This window comes from Lonchura striata, chromosome 10 (genome assembly GCF_046129695.1).
Source record: "Lonchura striata isolate bLonStr1 chromosome 10, bLonStr1.mat, whole genome shotgun sequence".
NCBI lineage: Eukaryota > Metazoa > Chordata > Aves > Passeriformes > Estrildidae > Lonchura > Lonchura striata.
The window spans coordinates 26,937,847-26,960,171 of NC_134612.1; the positions used below are offsets into that span (position 1 = coordinate 26,937,847).

General features: G+C 46.0%; 1 long non-coding RNA gene across 1 annotated transcript in view; it reads right to left on the reverse strand.

The window, feature by feature from the left end:
* The window catches only part of LOC110478368 (uncharacterized), a 35,426-nt gene that overhangs the window by 9,514 nt on the left and 3,587 nt on the right, over window positions 1-22,325 (reverse strand). The window contains exon 2 of the long non-coding RNA XR_013340538.1: window positions 3,907-3,990. This is a non-coding gene — a long non-coding RNA (uncharacterized LOC110478368). The remainder of the gene's footprint in view (window positions 1-3,906; window positions 3,991-22,325) is intronic.

A 22,325-nucleotide genomic window follows, 5' to 3' on the forward strand; every position in this document is an offset into this window, starting at 1 on the left:
AGGTAGGAAAACTGAGAATATTGCAGTTACACAAGATGCTGGAGATTATATTTGCCAGCAAGGTAACTCAATATACATCTATTCTGGCACTCAATAATTAAAGAGAGGCCCCCAGCAGTGAATTGCAGGATGATCTGCTCACAGCAGCAGCTCTCCACACTAGAGAGGGGCCAAAATCTTTAGTCAGGCACACCTCATCTGCACAGTCCAGCTTCAAAATGTGAGTGGGCAGTAGTTTTAGCAGTACTGATTTTTCATTTCTCCAAATAAAAATTAACAGAAGAATGAGGATTAGACACCCATCCTTGAATACAAGGGGTTTCTACTTATTAGCCTAGAAGTGACTAATTTTCTGAATTCAAGACCTTATGCTGCCTCTGATCCTGCCCCTTACCCTGACTAGGTCTGATGGTCTGTTCATACAGGATCCATGCTCCACCTCTAACTGAGTAAAAATCTAGGTAAGGACACTGGCATTTGATCTTTACAAAGCAGAAGCTAACAACTGACAAATTAAATACTTCAGAGTAGTGAAAATTAAACAGTCCTGCAGTCATGAGTGTTGGCATATGGAAAGCTGCCACTCAGCTAATAATGGAATTGTCTGCCACAGCACAGAGGGAGGCCCCAGCATCCCAGAGCAGCCACACATCTGGAGACTGGGAACACAGCCATTAGCAACCTATGTTTAAGTAGCACATTCTTGCTACCTTCCTGCCAGCTGCTCATCTTCTCTCACTACAGAATGAGGGCAGAGGCCCACAGGCAGTAATGTGGCACTGCGGACAAACTGGAGCAGCTACATGCACAAAGGAGGGTCCCTCAGCAGAACCCGGCCTGTCTGCATATACCTGCTTTACTCACTTCACCAAAAAATGGGCAACAGGCTCATTTGTCACACACCTGCATTTGCACATGCAGGACACCAGCCACTTTCCTTCAGGTCCCTGTGAGGAGTGTAAAGCACTTGGGGGCTGGATGTTCCTGGCTCACTCCAGCCTGGCCCCAGCACAATTTTCATGTGTGCAGCAGAGCCATGTATGCTGCTCAGGAATGGGAGGAGAATCAGAGCCAGGAAATGGAAGATGAACCAAAAATGCAGATCTCACTCACAACCAGACACAGAGAACATTTCCAGACATGTGGGTATGGAACTTGCACAAGGTATTCACCCATCAATGAATGGCAGAGAAAACAAAATCAGGACAGTGGATGCAGGTTACTCACCAGCAGCTCCCTGCAGAAGAGAGCCCAGGCAGGGATGGGAAGACCAAAGCACATGGAATGTGCTACAGGGGGCAGCAGCAAGAACATAGATGTATGGTAGAGCTGTGGGAGGAGAGGCAGACTCTCATGAAACATCCACCACCACATGCACAGCGCTCCTGGAGATGCCAGATGAGGCTGATCCACAGCACTGCCCTCAAACAGTGCCCTCTCTGGAGCAGAGAGCTGACAAGAGATAACGAGCACTGAAGAGCAGAAGGGAGATAAAGCACTAAAGAGAAGAGGGATGTAAAATGTTGGAGAGGAAATATGCATGACTGTCCAAACACACACAGGAACAAGCCTGAGTATAAAGAATGGGCAGATTTAGCACTGAATCACTGCTTCTCTTCCTGAAGCACCTACCTCGTACTTGAGAGGTACCAAGCTGTAGAAAGCTGTATCACTGGATAAGCTGGATAGCACAGCTGAAACGAAGTGGGAACAGACCAACCATGCCTGTTAAGGATCCACCACTCTACAGAAGAGCAGTTCATGCTAGCTAAGGGTGGTTTGAGAAGATCTTGCTCCCACGGAAGCAAAAGGAAAGGAAACTCCAAGAAGTTTCTCAGCAGTCCAGTTCTGTAGCCACTGACATCCACTGCAAGGGCTATTTGTTGGCTCAGGAGATGTACCATGGGTGTTGACAATGACAACAGCATGGTTAATTAGGCCATATTCCCTCTTTGACAATAAAAGAGACCCAGGTGTCTCAGATTCACCAAAGTAGATTTCTGTCCCAGCTGCCCTGTTCAGAACACCTGTGAAAAAAAAATGTCTTAGGCTCAATCACTATCTTGTTCTCCAAGTTTGTGCATAAAACACCTGGTGCATCCACACAAACTGCTGTTCAGTCAACCCTGATATTAATTGTTCATAGCAATGACAAATGGACGCAGGGCTCTCCACTGTAGGTGTATGCTCCAGAAAAATCTAGTTCTCTTTGCCTGCAATTGTAGCAAGAAAATAAAAACTCAGAAAGAATCTGCAGGTTCTTCTATTTAATGTTCAGTGCTTCCTGGTCAGAGGGATGGTCCTGCACCTATTGGTTTTCCCAGCAAATATAGCTGGTGTCTTCCATGTGTGCAAGGCCTCCAGCAGTAGAATTTAGCCAACAATTCCATCCCTTCAGAGACTTCACTTACTGGAACTGCATCATCTGCCTGTAGAATAAGGCTTTTACATCATGTCTGATTGGGAGCATGAGCTTCCAAAAGCCCAGAGCTGCATTAGGTGAGCTTGTTGTTGACCTTTTTGATAACACTCCTTTAAGCTTGCCAGAGCAGGAGTTTGACTCCTGCAGCACTGACTACAGGGGACACACCTGGGATGGATATCTTCAGAACTGGACAGGTTCTTCCACCCATCAGAGGAAGGGATGGCTTTTTCCTTGCTCAAACTATGGGTTACTGTGGCCAGGCATAACAGGGAACACCTCTGGAGGCCTGCTCTTTCCTCAGCACAGGCTGACCATGGCCAAATAAAGGATGGCATCCTGGCCTTCTCTACCTGTGGCTCGTGCATCTCCTCTCTCTTGGTCCCTTTATGCTCTCCTCTTTTGCTGTCACCTTGGTCTCTCCTGCCCCTGCTGTAGCTCAAGCAGTTCCTAACACAGCACATTGTGAAGGGCAGGAGACAGGAGGAGAGAGCACTGGGAGGCTCATGCACTCTTATCCCTTCATCCATTTCTGGGAAGGTGACACTGGACCCTGCACAGCAATGGTGTGAATCCCACACAGGGCAGCACCTCATGTATTGAAATAGCAGCAACACTGACAGTACTCACAAGTCTCAGAAAAGAAAGCTGATGTGCAACTGGCTTGTTCATCTTTTACATGACAGGAGACACTTCAACCTCTGCTATCAGCACAAGCATTGTCTGCTCCCGCCACGCTTTGCAACTCACCATACTCCATCTTGGGACCACACAAATAAAGAATGCCAGAGTGCTACTTTTGCCTTCTACAGGCTCAAAATGCAACAAACTCAATTGTGTCTGTTGTGCTTTGCTGGCTCCAAAACAATCAGCTGCTCAGTTTATCATGTCACAGCCCATGGATGTATCAGCCTTCTAAGTAAAGCAAGCTGATCATCCAGAGCCAGCTGCTCCAAGTACCACAGGACAAATGGCCTGCCCATGGCCAGGAGCCCTTGGGCCACTGGCGGCCACCAGCTGGCAGCCAGCCTGCCTCAGGTAGACAAAAATCCTCCACTTTCAATCCAAATACATAACAACTGAGTAAAGAGGCAAGGAATAAGAAGGGCAACGAGCTTTCACAGGAACATACACAGCACTGTCTTCAGCTCCCATTTTTCAATTACTTTTCTGCTTTATGGCCCTTAACACAAGAGGAAAAATGGAGGTGGGCTGCAGTAAGCAATCAGTCTCTCAGCTTCTCATGCATTCACACCAAAGCAGAGCTTGGATCAGGGATACCCTCAGGAAGTGCTGGAAAACACATCCAAAGCTTTGTGAAGAATTGCTTTTACAGAACACAGATTGTTTTGAAAATCACAAGCAAAAGACACTGAAATGTAACAAGTTTTTGAAAGGTCAGCAATAAATTCCTATGGCATTTCAAACACAATAAAACCTTATGACTTCACATGTGAATCAGGAATACCATAAAGAAGCCTTACCGGAAATCACGAGTGAGTCCTAGGGACTTGGATTTAAACTGGAATCTGGCTGCTTCAAATCTTGCTGCAGAAAGGTTCATAACCCTAAAATCAACAGAAAGGACACAACAATAAAGTATGTGTAAGAATATTATTGGCCCTAAATCTGATTTAGTAAAACCAGGATAAGATAGGATGCTAGCCTTGGCTTCAATGGTTTGGAGCCGTCCCTCAGATAGTATCTGTAGTAGAGGAGCTGTACTCTAAAATTAGACAATGAATTAGCTAGATTTTTTAAAGGATCAGATTCTTTGTATAATTCTCACTGAAAGCTGACTAAAGCAGCCTTTTCTTTAGTGACTGCACATTTAGATTTTGGGGCATCATGTACTTGCATTGGGCCAAATTGCTACAATTTGCCTCTTTACTTCAAGGGAAGGTTTTCTGGGGAAATAGTAGTTGCAGTAATGAGCCATCCCTGGGGCCTCAACAGCACAAACTTCAGTTCATTCTAACATACCAGCCATTCCAGATTTCCCTCTAAGCTACAGTATACACAGGTGGAGGTTTCATCAGCTGAAATTTCACTTTGTGCAGAAGGTGATTGTCTCTCATGCATGCAGCACCAGCCTGCACAATGGCTCAGCAGCCCCTGGGCTCTGGCTTTCAAGGCTGGGAGAGGGTTCCAGTCCTAGGGTGTCATGGGTATCAGATATTTGTGTGCATCAATGAGGTACACAGTTGCCCCAAATCTAGTATTTGTATGTGCAGCTTGGAAATATAAAATCAGAAGTTTTTTTCTAAAAAACTTGGCCATCAAAACAGGAAAGCAAAAGAATATATGGGCAGAAATCTAATTTCAAATGACAACCAATGCATATTTGTTTTATGAATATCAGTTATTAACATCGGCCTTGAAAAACACTCAGAATAAAGCAGAGATGTCCCATGGTTTTCTTTTTCACCCAAAGACAGACTAGAGCAGCATCTTTGGTCATTTGCTTTCTAGAGTTTCTCAAGTTATGATGTAAGGAGACAAAAGACATCTACGACTGATCCCTGCCTCTCTGCCTCTCTGTGCTTCATCTCTCTCTCCACTAAGTGCTTTTTTTACCTTTTCTTGTGACTGACTGACTACCTGCTATGCCAGTCCTGGTTTTCCTCCCAGATGGCAAACATCCATCTCCTGGCTGCACTCACCGAAACAAGTGACATGAAACTATAACCACCAATGTACCTAACCCACTGAAAACTCTGGGGCCAAGCACCAGTTTTAGGTGTTATGTGGTAAATGGAGGCCACTCATTCCACTGTTAGAGGCACATGAACACAGGGAAACAGTCTTAGACCCAGTATTATCAGCTGATCATTGCCATGTCAGGAGAGATTTATCCTGTAGCACCAGACACTTTACAGTATCTGGTCTTTACAAAGTATGCCACCTCTAGATCATAAGATCAGGAGACACAGACACACTGTAGAGATGATAAATAAAGCCCAACAAAAAAATAGAGTTACAAAGACATCCTTACTTCCATCACGAGACCTACACCCAGGATGCAGGCTCTGGTCTATGTGCCCCACAGTCATCACTACCCTCTTCCTTGGAGGGCTTCTCACCTCAGTAACCCAGCACCCTCTGGAGCAAGAGCCGTAAGTTATCTCATCAGGCCACAGCAAAGGCCAGCAGAGAGCACCAAGCCTAAACCTACGAGTCTGAAGTTATTTGAAGACAAAGCACACATAGAAAAACCTCCCATTTAAAACACGGGTTATAAAAGCCAAGCAGTTGTGCACAGTACTGCAATCAAATGCCATCCTTATTCCATCACAGCTTGAAATAGATTGGGTAACAGGCAAACAAGTGTAGAAATGCCGAGCTGCTGCCAGTGACCGCGCAGCAGGCAGCGGCAGCGTGCTGGCTCGCTGCGCTCCCAGCACTGTGGCGTTTGGCCAAGGAAAGCCTCCATTATGCTTCAGGAGCACACGGACTGCCAGTACATCCAGAGCAACCTTGCTGCTGAACTGTACCTTGCACAGGCTCCAGCAGTACAGTCTGATCGTGCCCAGACCTCCAGAGCACCCTCAGCTAACAGCACATGGGCAAAAATGCCCTTATTTCCTTTACCCAGTCCATAGAACAAAAGCTAGGCACATGATTCATGGTCTTCCCAGATCTTCCGAACCCCCTCTGTCAAGCTTAGGTAGTTCTCCTATTTTAGCTGCTGCCTGCACAGGCTTTGTTAGTGCTGGAGGCTGAGGCTTTGTACCAAGCCCCAGGAGCTCAGTACATTCTGTTCAGAGTGCCAAAGGCACTGAATAACCACTTACATTTGCATTTGCCTAAACATAGCCTAAACATATTGCAAACAAATAGCAGGAATAAGTTTAGCACATGAGGCACAATTAAAAGCTAAAACCACCCATCAATAATTTGGTCCTTTTCCAAAAAGTCCAGAAAAAGCTAATAGGAATAATAGAAATGGTATTTTTGTACTGCAGCAAAAAACAAAGAATAAAAAGCCCAAGATGTTTGCCAAAAACTTTAAAACCTATTTTTAACCAGTCAGTACATTTTATGAGCTTATCTGTAGATAAGATAAGCTGCTAAATACCATTTCTGGGATTTAGACTTTTTGCTAACAGGCATGTGCAGTCTCTGTTGCCGCCTGAGCCTGGCTGCTTTCCTCTGTAGCCGCAGCAGGATCACAGAGGTAGCCAGCCTCACAGCAGAGCTGCTGCATTATGAATCAGATCATGCTGATCAAGGAGAGGAGGCTGGAGTGCTGAGGGTGGGCTCGGGAGAGCCAAGAGAGCCGGGGCGCTATTCTTGGCAGCACCAGCGATTCACCGCGTGCCCCTGCGAGGGACTGACACCGCAGGCTCGCCGCCCGGCCTCCGTCAGACCGCAGCGCTGCCAGCGCCCCGAGCCTCTCGCCTTCGGGAAGGGAGAAACGGAACGAGACCATGAAACAGAAAAGAAATGGTGCCGTCCATGAGGATGCAGTTACATTGCTGATTTCAAAGGCGGCTTGGACTGTGCTTGGAACAAAGACTCTAATAAAAGAGAAACAGCGTTTAAAAAAAAGAGCAGTATCCCCTTAGTTATTTTATCCCTCTGGGCACTGAACGAAGCAGCTACTACTGTAATCGAACGCCTGTGAGGTGTCTGGATGCAGTACACCTGATGAGATTCTTCCTCCCAACATCCCTGCATGAGCGGAGGAGGCGGCTGCGCCCTGTTTGGTCTGGAGCTGGTGTGCAGAACACTCCCACAGTTAAAGACGGCCCCTGTCGCAGCGTGTGCGATGTGCACAGCGATGTTTTACCGCAGCTCCTCCTGGTAACAGCACAGGACACAGCCCAGAGCCCACCCGCCAAGAGAAATCCGCACCCACAGCTCCGTGCGCTGCCCTGGCAGCAGGAGCACGGCGGTGCCGACTATCCCCGCACGGCCCTCCAGCCAGCCCAGCGCCCGGCGGGATGCCAGCTGGGCACCGATCACCGGAGTTTCACTGAAACCATCCCCGCCGTGCCAGACAGCAAGTGCCTCCTCGGCACACCCCGAGCTGCCCACGGGCACCGCTGCGCGGGCACGGAGCCCCTCCGCGGGCACGGAGCCCCTCCGCGGGCACGGAGCCCCTCCGCGGGGAAGCAGCCGCTGCGCGCTGCAACCCGGCAGGTCTGGGCCCCTGCTCAGCGGGAGCTGTGGCCAGGTGAACCCAGCTGGAACCCAGCAGGTCTGGGCCCCTGCTCAGCGGGAGCTGTGGCCAGGTGAACCCAGCTGGAACCCAGCTGGAACCCAGCAGGAACCCAGCGGGTCTGGGCCCCTGCTCAGCGGGAGCTGTGGCCAGGTGAACCCAGCTGGAACCCAGCGGGTCTGGGCCCCTGCTCAGCGGGAGCTGTGGCCAGGTGAACCCAGCTGGAACCCAGCGGGTCTGGGCCCCTGCTCAGCGGGAGCTGTGGCCAGGTGAACCCGCTGGAACCCAGCAGGTCTGGGCCCCTGCTCAGCGGGAGCTGTGGCCAGGTGAACCCGCTGGAACCCAGCAGGTCTGGGCCCCTGCTCAGCGGGAGCTGTGGCCAGACGCTCCTTGGCTCTGCTGACAGAGCAGAGGGGCTGCGACACCTCCAGCCCCGCTCCCTCCCAATCTAACCGCAGGGACACGCAGCCGCTCGCTTCCGCTCCTGTCCACCGGCACAGGGCAGCCTCGGCTGCTGTCCAAAGCCGAGACACCTCTGGGTGGATTCAGGAGGCCATTAGCTCTGCTGCTGCACCACAGCAGGCTTCCATTGCTCTGTAACAGAAGGCTCCAGTTTGCACATCTTACCCCCACGTCCATACTTCAGGATCAGAACACACCACAGATCATACCTGGAAACTGCCTATTTAATCCTACAGATTTCTTCCAACCTTAACATTTCTATGAGTCTGTAAGACTGCTGTGCCTGGAACACAGGCCTCAGCCTCCGCTGCAATAAATATGAGTTTCCACGAAGGAGAAATCAGTCACCACCTGCTGCATTCTGGGGTCGGGGTTGGTTGTTTTGTATCTATATTCACAAGGCCATTGTAATCAGTTATGCACGTCTGTGTCAAAGCTGTTTTTCAAAATACTGCCAGCCACAGCAGGAGAACATGACTGTCGTCTGATTGCTACATCCAGTTTCAAAACCCAGGCAGATCCTAGATCGTATCCTGCAGCTGAGATTCACAGCTCCACCTCAACAAGCCACTGCATGCTCTATTGGAATGAGCTGCCTCCTCTTCCTGTGCACCACATAATCTCACACTTGCCGTTTTCACTTCTTTACTTTTAGGTTAGCTATACCTTTGCTGAGCAGAAATAGTGCAATTCCAAGGAAAGCAACAGCGACAAGTCACTTCAAACAGTGACATTAGCCATGACTGCTAACGCATGGCATAGCAAGGCTGCTGAGCAAGGACTGTCATTACCATTTTACAGACAGGAGAATGAACCACTTCAGAAGGCAAGGATGCAAACTGGCACTTTCCAAGTGACCAGATTAACTGCTTTTGAATACCAATAATCACTTGTGTTTGCTCCCCATTTACCATGTTAATCCCACTGAGCACTGAGCACATGTCAGTGACTCAGTCTCCCCTCTGCCCCTGAACAGCCACACCTCATCTCACCCCTGGATCAGTCACTGTTATTGGAGAGCCTCTCTGACAAATCAGTTACTGAATTAACTCAATTTGAATAAACTCTGTACCTTACCCAGGCTGAGGTGGTGCACAAAGGGAACACTTATTTGAAGCCCTGCTCTGACACAGACTATTCACTGAATCCATCTTTGTTTTCTTTTTAATATTTTTAAGTAATCCTTCATTGTAGTCTACATTTTTCTTAATAAATTTACCTTCAATATAGGAAGAGGTGCTTCTGCTAAGATGTTTCTACTGTTGTGCTGAAACCATGGAGGAATTTAGGCGAAGGTATTCTTTTAAGTGTATTCCAAACTCTGAGCCCCATCTTGTCCTTCAGAAGCACGTGACAAGTGACATTAGTCAATGCTGTTTGCAAGAGTTGGAAGTGCTCTGTGGGCAATATGGGGTGAACAGGGCAGTAGTCACTAGGGCAGCAAACAAACTAACACGGACACTTATGGCTGCCTAACTGGGTGAGCATACATTTGTACACATGGTTTTTTTCAACAGCAGGTAAGTCTATGGCTACAAATACACAACTAGCTTTTCAGGTGGCAGCTTTTAGGGAGCTGGTAATGAAGCACAGCTTGTTTCTGTGGCCAACAGCTGCTTGTTGATGACAGAAAGGCACAACCAGATGATGCAGCTGCTGCAGGACAAGTCTGATCAGCACAGCCTTGCACTCAGTCAGTGAACAAACCACCCATGCACAGACACCTCCTGTTGCCCACATGCCTGCTTTGTGTTTGTCTAGTGCTCCATCCCACAGGGCTGATCTTTGGGGAGATCCCACAGCTTCTGGAAGCACAAATAATCACCACAGATCACTGACGCTGGTCCTGCTGGTGTCAGGCTGATCAGGGCAAACAGCTGACTGAAAGGTGCTTCACTTTGACCTAGCAGACTGGTAAACTGGGGTTGAAACTACTCAAAGGTAGAAAATAGATAGACAAAGCCAACTAAAACCAAGTTTTCTTTTCTTATGTAAAACATCACATGGCTGACAGTTGCTGGCCTGTCTCTATAAGCAGGGACTACTGCCAAGGCTCTCCAGAACTAGGCTGGCAAACTGGAGGTTTGTGGTTGTGCAAACTGACTCATACTTGAGAGAGAGCAGAGATCTGTTCTGCCTTTTTGATAGTGGAAATAAAGCAAAGCTTCACAAGGAAAGATGATGTGGGCCAAAGTCCGCACATACCATTAGCAAGCGGAACGTGCCAGCTGGGAGGAACATCCCCCTGCTCAGCAGAGACCCAGGGGAGGCTCACTGCTTCCAACACCCTCTCTCTGGCAGCACGGCCCCACAGCAGGGCAGGATGGGTTTTGTGGTTCCGCTTCCAGGTGGAATGGCAGCACTGACACTTTCTCCTTACTGAGAGGTGAAACAACTCTACATCAGTTGTGTAATGTATTTCTATACACTTCTGTTACAGAAGCGTACAGCACAGCGTCGCCAAAGACACTAGTTGTTGCCGAGATGCAGATTCAAATTAACTCAAAGTAAAAATAAATAAGTATCAGTCACTGCTTTACAATTCAAATTCATGTGAAGAAGCCAAACTCTAAATGCAAAATTAGATCAACCCAGATCTTGTACATAAACAGACCAAGTTTTTTCAACCTTGGATTCATGCCACTTTCAGTGTTTTTCTAGTGTTGCCATGCTCATCCTAAGCCAGGGACCCAGGGGAGCAATGTTTCTGATGCGCTACAATCACACGCATACCATGGTGCTTCCCTGGTACTTCTGCTCTCTCTCCCCACAGGCACAAGGGTGTTGCAGATGCAGTGTTTGGAATAGCCCTTCAGGGCTGCACCTCACAGCTGTCTCCATGGTTTATAGCACTGCCAGACTACAACTATTACACCTGTATTTGTCATGCCAAGACTCTATCTCAAATGGAAATATTTGGACTTGTGTAAAACAAATCAGGTAGTTTAAAGAACAGGGAATAAGATTTAATTAGACAAACATTAACCACTGCAGCTTCAGCAGAAGGCTTGGCAGATGAGGAACCAGCAAGCCACAGAGGAACAAAACCCAGAGAAAAGTATTGAGAAATGATTGTACTGCACACACAATGCAAACTGTGCCCTGAAGAATTATATCAGAAAAAGGTTAAATATTTCACTGGGACTAACATTTCACATTTAATATTTTTTTTATAAATCAATCTGCATAATGCATGCTGGCATCCTTTATGTTTCAATTTTGCTTACAGTAATAAAACTAACTCTGCAAATAAGCCTTGGCTGTATGTTATTTTTACATCCAAGAGCACTGAGCAATAGAAGCTTGGCAGGACAGATCTAAGAGAGAGAAAAAGCACTGTACTTCCCAAACATAGCAGAACAGCCCTGATTTTAAAGCAGTAGGATGAAAATTATTCAGCTTACAGTTAAAATTAGAGGTATGGTGAGATTTAGACTTGCAAGAGAAGTACTGAATTAAATGTGTTTCCACTTGATACCAACAAGCTTTTTTTGTTAGTCCCTGGTAAATGAAATACTAGCAACTTTCAAAGTCTGTGAAACAGCCAAATCCACAAGGTGTTTCATGAAGCAAATGCCGCCTGCCACCGTCACCACTGCAGGAAAGCCAGCAGTGACAGAGCACAGGAGGCACACGGGGCAGGTGCCATGGGTCTGGCTCCCCGTCACTCTCTGGTCACTCATCCCCTGCCTCCAGTGCTGGCACGGGAGGACAAGGCAAGCTGGACAGAGAGAGAAGTGGCAGCACGGTGCCACACACACGTGTGCCTGCCCGCAGCGGCACCGGGGCTCCTGTCAAAAGCCTCTGCAGCCGCCTTTGCCTCCTCCAGTTCCCTGGAATGGTCGTGGTGACTTCCCCAAGGCCTCCCCTTCCTCCAGCCGCCACTCCCAGCTTAGTGGGGAGAGGCCGTGGGCAGCCACGGCCCCATCTCCCATCCCTGCAGCAGCAGCCGTGGTGCTCAACAACCAAAGCCTTGCTCAGGTGAAACACTGACACCTTGCTCAGCCATGAGGCACCCAGCTCAGAGCTGCCCTGATACTGTTTTCTGTATCTTCTGTTGCTTCATTGTGCTCAAAAGACAGACACACAGTACTTCTGGGGCCTCTTATAATGAATGATTACTAAACCCCACCCTAAATATATGTATATGTATATGTATATGTATATGTATATGTATATGTATATGTATATTTTTTAATAGACATAAAGAAATATAAACCTCACAAGCATTTTGAATCCTAAATGAAAAAAATCATTAACTGGAAGAGCTCACTAATCCAAATAACCTAATCAAGATATTCCCATTCCCCTCCTCCCAGAGACAGCCATCAGGAATGTGTCACTGCTCAGCATTCCAACCCACTGCCTCCGCAGGCTTTTCCTTTCTCCAGCAGGAAATCCTCCAGCTGGCCCTACTTTGTTCTGTAGCACATTTTAAATTCAGCTTCTTTGCATCAATTGAATGTAGGTGCATGCAGGCATGTGGTACCTGCATGTGGGTGTTCCTCCTGGTGAGATTTCCTTACTTTCAATTTCCTTATGAGCAAATTAAAAGGGAGAAAAAAAGAAAAAAAAAAAGTAATTCCTCCAGTGATTTTTCTGCCTTTCTGCAATACACAGACACAACAAAATGTTTAAAGAAATGTAGAAGACAACAGCCACTGAAGGACTCTGCATCTGCCAATTGGACTGACCAAGTCCTGCCTAAGTTTATGTTGAAGGGTTTGCTCAAATAAGTGTTGCAGATTTCTCCTGAACAGGAAAAGTTTTGATTTCCCCAAGCCTTTATGCCTAGAAGCAATATTATTTGCAAATTGGTGTCATACTACACCATGGGCCAAACATTACCCTGCACATCGATTCCATGGAAACTTAAGGAAATGCATATTGTGTCTCTCAAGTTTCCTTGGGGAAGCGCCATGCCCATGATGGGCACTGGGCTTCTGGGGTAAGAGGCTCGATTCCAAGGGCAGAGGGACAGAAAGGAGGCACAGATTATGGGTGAGCAGCAAAACTAAGCCCTCAGTCTGGCTGTGGGCAGAGCTCAAGGGAGTGAATCATTCTTGTTTCAGGAGCAGTACCCTTAGCCTGGGGCTAAAGGAAGCAAAATAGGGAGTACGGTAGGACACTTGGTTGGGTTTGTTTGGTTTGGTTTGTTTATTGTGGGTTTTTTGATGCTTAACAGCTATTACCACTAAATAGCAGAACCTATGAAAATACAGAGAATATAATTGCTTTGCTCTAAGAACATGAGCTGCATTTTCACCAAACAAGAATGGACGTGTTGGGTTGTTTTAATTCCTGGTCTAGTTGGGCATATCTTATCTCTGGCTCAAAAAAATGGAAATGCATAATGAAGGCAGCCAGTTGTCTTGTAGGTAACTGAACACAATTCCCACAACAGGATAAGATTGTTGGCAAGATGTGGTATCAGTACAGGGAAACTTAGTACTGCCAGCTGAATAGATCTGTCAAATTTGTTTCTGCAAAATGTTATGTCTACAACTACTACAAATAGCACAGCTGAGTGATAAAACTTAGGTGTGAAAAAAATATTTGCTTTATTTTCATGTCTATTTTCCTTGTGAACCTGACAGCATTTTGTTTTCTCAAAGTCATGTTTCATATGCCTGCACCTGTATTCTCATAAGCAGCAGCAGTGCTTAAACAGATTCTGCAGCAGCTTGCACAGGACTGAGAAGGCAGGCTTGTTGGACCCTTTCATCTAAAAAGAAATAGGAATGGAATAACTTTATATAAGAATATTGCCCTTAAAGCAGTGAAGCGCTCTTTTATATCTGCTTGATAAGGCCTGGCCCTACAAAGACTGAAAGAATTTTCACATTGCCAGAACTTTCCTTCCATGAATAGGCACTGATTTAATGTACTACTTTAGGATAAGGTCTTAGAGGACAGTATTTTTAACTATATGAAGAACAAACAGCCTGTCTAAAACACCTTAACCCTCCAGCTGAAGCTAAACATACTTTAAAGCCATTCTAATATATGCATAATTAATGTGTATATTACTCAGCAAATGGTAAACAGCAAGCATTGCAGTAACTCTCCTGTCACTAATTTTAATACTACACCAAAATATGCTACTGTAAATTAACTAGAACATTATGGAGTGCCATAAATAATTAAAATAAAATTATAACTGGCAAAATGAATGAAACAAGAACATTTTGTAACCCAGTGTTCTTCCTACTTGACTTCATACTTTTCTAATTTGAGTTAAACACTAAATCTGATTCTGTCTGAGCACAAAAAAGATAGTGTTCATATAACTTACTAATTAGGAAAAGCTTGATTGGAAAGAAATTGTAACATGTTAAAACCTCCACATAAGTCATTCTATGATAGAACATCTGTCTACATGCCACACAACACAAACTGCTCTTTTGTCATCATTCTTAGGTGCCGAGGTGAAGCCAAAGGAAGCACATCACAGCAAGTGGGAACCACCCAGAACACGGTGGGACACCAAGCCCTAAGGAGGAACCCATCCTACCTGGTCTGAGAGGATGAAGGAGAGAGATGGGCTTCTCCAGCCACCCCATCTGACACAACGTTTAATGAGCAGAGCCTCTCTGTGCTCCATGAGCCAGGCTCTCTGTACAGCACCACGGGCAAGGATGACTGCTGAGTGCAGGGCAGAGGCAGAACCAGTTTCTGCTTTGGCACACGGAGTTAGACCACTTCAGCTTTTGACACCTAGAGGTGACAACAGACAGGTGAACTGCACAGGAGTGACATCACTGTAGCTTTTACATGGATTTTTAAAGCAGACCAAAGGTGTTTTTATGCAAGTTGGTAGAACTTGCTGCTCCATTACTTCAATCAATAGGAAGTGTCAAATTATTTTTGCAGAAGTCTTCTATTGTTCTGTATTGTTATGTTTTTTAATTTTCATTCTTTGGTTTCACTGAAAGAACAGGTCTCTTTTTTAAGACAGACATAAAAGAGACTGACAGACAATGTCTGCTGCTGCATTGTCCCAGGTGGATTCCATATTCTGCTCCTTCATGCCTCTCACCTTCCTGCTCTGTCTTCTCTGAAGTACCATGGAACCTTCCACCTACCCATATTTTTTTATTTTTCATTTGTTGGTGTTTATTTACTGGGAAAAAAAACTACACCAATTTATGCTGCCTAAGGTCACCTTGGCTTTCACTGGAATTGAGCACAATCCTTACCCACACACCAGGGCCAGACCTTGCGTGGCATCCTGACCATGCAGCCCCATACCCCTCCAGAGCAGTGGGAAGAATGCAGAGGGGTGGTGGCCCCAGGATGAACTCTCAGGGGAAATCCCTACGGAGTTTGAGCTCTGACCTTATTTCTATAGCCTGCAAGAAGGGGGTTCCTGCATGTCTGGAGCCCACCACAGCACAGAAGGATCCTTACTGGCAGTGGCCTGGGTGGGTCCATGAGCACCCCTGGGCTGCTGGCTGGTTGGTGGGCTGCACCCATTGCCCCACCAGTGGGAAAGGGGAGAGGCAGAAGGGAGAAGCTTCACCTCTGCATAAGCTGACTTGTGCAGTCACACTGCAGCGAATGGAAATCTTTGGGGAGAATGATCTCCCTGCTCCTCAGGGTAAGGCAGCTCCCCCTGGCAGAGCGGAGGCGGGCACAGCACTGAGAACATCCCAGGGGAGAAGCTCATTTAGAACTGCCCTCTGACAGTGGTAAAAAGGATCCTCCACCCATCTGTCCTGCCCACCCTGGCTATGGCACCCTCCCCAGGCGGTCGGCAGGGGACACACAGCCTGTTCCTAGTACAGACAGCCTACAGGCCACCCCACAGAGTCTCGGGACCACGCGAGCAGCTTCATCAGACACCAGGAGATGTTGGAGAGAATGGGATGCTCCTGCAGGGATGCACATCCCCAGGAGATCTTGAGTTCCGGACAAAGCTGTGTAGGTGAGATTGTAATACCACTCTGCCATGGACAAGGACACCAGGGGCTTGTTCTGGGTATAAGCAAGGACAGTTTCTAGTTCTCAGGTTTTTATAATAATGATGGATTAATCCTGTTCTTGCTAATCTGCCAGGACAGAACAACGGACAAAAGACTCCTCCAAGCTGCAATGGGTGTCCTCAGCTGCAGGAGCCAGCAGTTGTTAAGTACACAGTTAACTCCCACAGACCAACTATTTCCTTCTTTTTTTTAATAACCATTTCTTTAGGCAAGTGTCTCCTGGTATTTTAAAAATTCATTTTAATCAATTTAAAATTAATAACAATCCAGCAAAATCCTTAGGGCCTGAAAGCTCCAATCTCTGCCACTCTGGAAGTGATGAGTCAGCTCCAGTGCAGCAGCCATGGAGCAGCTGAGGGCTGCCCATGAGAGCTGAATTAGGTCACTTGGCTTGCTATTCATGGAACCGTGGCTGTCCCTGTCTTTCTGAGGAGAGCTGCTGCACTCCAAGGGCACTGCCACAGCACTTGGCAGCTATTGCTGCTGCTATGGCTCTGTCCTGTGTACTTACCAGGTGGGAGCACCAGGACAGAGCCTCTCCAAGAGGAGGGAAAGGACACTGGCTGCAGGACACAGCACACACAGAGCCCTGTCCCGCTCCCTGGTGTCTGCCTGATGTCTCCTTATGTTCCTACCCTAGCCACTAACCCATGCTCTGCCTGGGCTAGGAACAGGAACCAGCAGTGCACAGAGCCAGACTTCTGCCTCCAGTCTCTTCCCAAAGCTTCCCCCCAGGCCCAGCAGCAGTCTCTTCCCAAGGCAGCACATCCCTGGGTATGGAGCAGACCTGCTGCACTGCCCCACTCATCACCTGGGTCTAGCTGATGCCATGGCACAACACACAGCTCTTGTGGCAGCTCCCTGCAAAACGCTGGCTTGGAAGTTACCCACAGCACACGACTGCCGTGCTCCTGGCAGGTGTTCTCATGCCAGTCATGTTGGAACTAGCTCAAACACAGGTGGTTTGTGACCTGAGAAGACAAAGAGAACAGCCATCAGAGGCTGCAGGACTAGACTCACTTGAATCCAATTCCTGCTCTGGCAAATGTCCTCTTCTTCACAACAGCCTCCAGAAGGGTCTGGTCACTTCAGGGACTTGGAGCTCCAGCATTCCTGTTTGCCAGCTGCCTGACCTCCAAAGTGCCCATGTTTCTGCAACTACAGTCTCAAGAGAGACAGAAAAAGATCTTCTGAACACCCTGGGAAGCACATCTGTCCTGCTGCTGCAGGGCAGCCCAGTGCCCATATCCTGCCTATGCCTCTTGCATTCAAGGAGTGGTTTTATCCCTGCCAGAGGGGCACAACATGAGAAAATGACTGTCTGCTCACCTACTAATATTCAGCTGTGATAGAGATGAGAGATTTTGGCACACATCCTCATTTGTTCAATGAAAAGAAATCAAAATGAATCAAAATGGTTGAACATTATGTAAATTACTAAGTATTGAAGCTCCACTTCTCTGGAAGGCTACAGAGTGAGAGACATAGTGCAATGGCAAATAATAGAATAGCTATCACCTAAGTTTAGGTGTGAGATTTCAAAATACCTTCCTCTAATGTCTCAGACCAAGCATAACTAGCATAACATTCCTGAGGCAGGTAACAGATTTATTAAAAAAATATAAGAAAAGCTTTTTTTAAGAGAACACAATGACAATTTCTGTGCAATCTCTGTAGGACACCTCAGGCACCCCACAAATGCTCCCTGCCCTCCTGAGGCCTTCTGGGCACCCCACCTGTCCCATACTCCTACTGGTCAGCACAAAGCCTCTGAAGAAGACTGAAATTCAAAGTCAGATCTTGTAGTGAAAAAACAAAACAATATTTCAGTGCTTTAATGACAAAATCTGTTATGAGTGTCACCATTTAGGTTCCTAACTTCAGTTTCTTTTATGACTACTTCAGTGCTTGGACAAGAGTTTTGAATAAACCAGTCTTGCTGATAAGATCATGGGCACCCAAGAACAAAACTAAATATGCTTCCAGTCACTTCTGTGGAAGAAAGTGATGGTCTGAATTTCTGATATGTGTGTGTGGCCTGTGTGACATGGTGCTTGCTAAATGTAAAGAATGAACACTACATTTCAAAGCTCATTTTTATATGTTTCTATTTGTTCAATATTTTCAAGGGTAACACATGAAGGAAAAATGAAGTGACTTATAACAGATGACTCTGAAATGTTAGCTTTGGTAGCACAAAGTGAAAATACAAATGTATTCTTGCATGAGCACAGCAAACAGAAAGGGTGGTCATCCCCCACCACATCCTGAAATATAACCAGGCACTTTGTTCAGAGAAGGCATTGCCTTTATTCAGCACAGCCCAGGCATTAGCTTAAATCTGCAGCACAGTTCCAGTACACTTTACTTACAGCAACTTTCACCGAGAACCTGAGAGTACATTAAAGGGTGCTAATGATTATCATGCATGCACTAGAACAAGCAGATTCTGCAGCAATATTTTAATTTTCATTTAGATTAAATTTAAATTATGACTTACACCACTCTGCTAAAAAACACAAAAGAGGTGCTGTAAGTGCAGCAGCAGGCACACATATCTTCAAGTATTCTTCTCTATTTTTACCCTGTCATTGAACTTAACAGACTTCCAAGTGCAAGTAGATTAAAGCTCCATCTAGTGCCAGGGGCCGCGAAATTACTGGGAGATTTTAATTCCAAAAGCAGCAACCATTCTCAGAACTACCAAAGAGCAGTAGCCAGCCTGGCATCCCAGAGCTCGCATGGAGGTGCACTGCAGAATTGCTCTTATGGTGTATAAAGGCTTCATTTAAAAGCTGCAGGACCTTAAGCCAAGCAGAGAACAGGGAACAGCACCTGAAACATGAGCCCACCGCGGTCAGAGGGGTCCCTGCTCCATCACCAACATCACATTCTACACGGCTCCTCTCTTTGGATCCAGGGAACCAGGATGCTGCTGGTGCATCCCAATTCACCCTGCTAACCTCTAACCAAAACCAGGCCACCAATGGTTCTGAAATGCCCTTGCTGTTTAATACGTGGCTTGAGCACTTGCTAGCAAGTCATCATCTCCTCCACAAACACCTACTAATGGGAGCACAGAAAATGGGTGTCTATTACCAACACACAAAATAGTCTAGCTGGCGCTAATGTTCCCTTCCTCTCTTTTTCTGTTTTTTTTCCAATGGCAAGTGCTAGAACTGCACCTGTTCCTAGCTCTGTCACAAAGCCATGCTCCATGTCCCAGCTCCTATAAGCTGGGACACACCATTCTAACTCAAAACAAGGAGGATGTTTGTGTAGTAGAGGACAGCTGTTCAGATAGTTCATCAAAGCAGTAATGTTAGAAGTTTTTTTACATGTGGAAGTCATGTTTTTTCAAGTGGTCTTCAATGTGCGTTTTAGATTTGACTTTCAAAGAAAACTGTAATGGGAGGGATTCTTTCACTGTCCTCGTTAAATGTAACCCACCTGAGTCATAAAGCTTTAAAAAGCACTATGCCAACTGGACACAGAGTACAGACAAACTGTATTGGATGCATCTGTCCCACATTTGTCTTCACATAACCTGAGCACAGACTGGGAACGCCACCATTCAAACCACACAGGACCAAACCGCATGGGCAAGCAGCTGAAGGCACACCAGCACCAGCTGGTGATGCCTGAGGATGTCAGCAATACAGACAGGTGAGGGTGGAGAGTTACACAGCAGATGACTGGACTCTTCTTCACAGCATCACCACCATGACTCTGCTCGCAGCTGGGTAAAGGCTGGCAGCAAAAACTCATTGTCTGCTCCAGAACAGCTCCCTGCCTGAGATGAGCTTCCTGCACACTCACTGTATGGTCACAGCAGTGGTGCTGGGGGATTGCCCACCCATGGCACGGGGGTACAAGCAAGATCACGACCTCCTGGAGCACCACCAGCTCTCTGGGGATGCCACTCCAGTGAGGCTGCAGGAGCTGCCCCAGCTTGCCAGCCCCAGCAGTGACTCTGCTCGCCAGGCCTGCCGCACGCTCACCTTCCACAATGCGCAGTTTGGCTGAGACAGAATGATTTATTATCTTTTGGGAGGTATTTTGAAAGAAGATAAAACCTTCTAAATGAAACTGCATCGTTCTTAGGCTATTTTCCCCTTTGTTAATTTCTACTTTTTCCCACTCCTCCCATTTTTATATTCTTAATGTTTCCTTTCACTGTACCAGTGTGGCTGCTCTACAGTTGCACAGTATTAGACTTTCAGACTGAATATATGTTTTCTAAGATTACATAAACAACTTTGAGCAGAAAATATTTTCACGTACTTTGAAAAGTATGTGTTCCTCAAAAATATGATATTTATTTGAGTGGATGCAATTGAGAGAAAAGCACTACACCTATGGCAGAATTAATTCTCTCCATGATGAAACTAAGAAGTACTTCAACTACCAAAAATTCACAACAAAATATTCTAAATATTAAATATACACTGGTTCTTCTTTGACGAGCTAACATCAGGCAAGTTGACTGCTGCTTATAGCTAGGATCAAGCTTTTTGTGGCCAAAGAAAAATTTGGTATAAGGTTAGAATGTTATCATTTTTCTGGAAAAATATGGGGTTTTAGACTTCAGAATTATTATTAAATGCTTTTGAAGACAGTTAATATTATAGGTAGAAATTGTGTATCACAGATAAATTTATGTATCCATGATTCAAAAATCCTTTGGATTTTTACCAAGTAACAAGCATTAACAGCAAAATCATTTGTGATCAGAGGTGAAAACAGCACGCAGACAAACATATTTACAGATCCTGTCAGGGAAAGCAAGTTAAACAAAGAAAATAACACCCTGAACAAAGCTCCAGAGCTCCCCAGCTGCATCATGTGGGTGACTGGACGTGCAGCAGAAAGCAGTGCAGAAACAATCACCTACAGTAGGTGTGAGCTAGAAAAACACAACGTATGTCAGGCCTGTCCCCGAGACACAGCTGGGGCAAAGCTGCTGCCTGGGATGGTGTCCCACGGGACAGGGCCCCATGCTCCTGCCATGCACCATAACACAACACAACAGTCAGAACTGGCTTTTCTTCTTAATGCATGCTAGCACAGTGAAAACATGCAGACCAGCTATGAAAATGATAAATTTGTTCTACCAGTCAACTGTGACACAGAAAAAGCCAAGCAGATGAAGCCTGTGAAAAGTTAAAAATTCTCTTTCATCTCCTATCACTTCTTGTTGTGGTCAGTGAAGCATGCACAGGGGTCACAGGTTCAGATTTTACACCACAGTAAGAATGTTAACTGTCCCTGTAAAACCACTACACAAAGATGACTGTCAAGAGCCTGGGCTTGCTGTGCTTCATTTTCCACTTTTCTGCTTTCTCTACCTCTTTGTGTTTCTCCAACCCTCTTATTGCATTTCTTAGCCTTAGTTTTGGCTTTTAAGATTAAATTCCCCACAGCCTTTCACCCACAGCAACAGCTAGTTGCCAGAGGCATGAGATGAGTCACCATGAGTTTGGGCAAAATAACAAAAAGGCCTTAGACTGAGTATGTTTCCACCTTCCCAACACTGTGCCAAGCTATCTACAAACTTAAAGAAATTTAGAGTTTCATACCCTTATTTCATAACTGAACAGTTAACAGTCACCTATTTGGATTCTGTTTGCTCGACTTTAAGCAAAACAAAATACTGCAGGATCTAAACACACTGAGGAGTTTGCTCGGTAACTGTGAGGCACAGAAGGCTGTGTCACATAGGCCTAATTCTCCACTTGTTACTCCTATAGGGACTCATCAAAGACACCATTATGAACCAGAGACTCTCTCTCCAATTAAGAATTTACATACAGCGTACTTTAATTTCTAGGAATAAGGTTTCTTTTCTGTTGGCCACCAGCAAGATAAAAATCCTAAAGCTGAGCAAAGTTCCATGACTTTAGACACATTTTTTAGTGCTTTGGCCAGTCTGTAAATCACGTGCCCAAAGAACTGTCCTTCCTCCTATTTTAAGTACTTCTGGAAGCCACTGAAACAGAGGCAATTTCGTGCTCTTATATGACATAGCCATATCCCTACACCTGCATCTGATTTTCATTGTGGGTTTGTTCTGCTTGAACTAGATGGTTAAATAAAGAATAAGCAAGGGAACCCCCTCAGAATTCTTTACATAACTGTCTTACATAGGAAGACAAAGGTTTTGCTGAGCTATCTTACTGGTAAAACCATACCAAGCCAAAATCCTCAAAGGAGATTAAACTCTCATAATGGAGTTAAACCATTGTTCCAAACATTGCAAGATACACCAGAAAAGCACCTCTGTGGAGTTGCG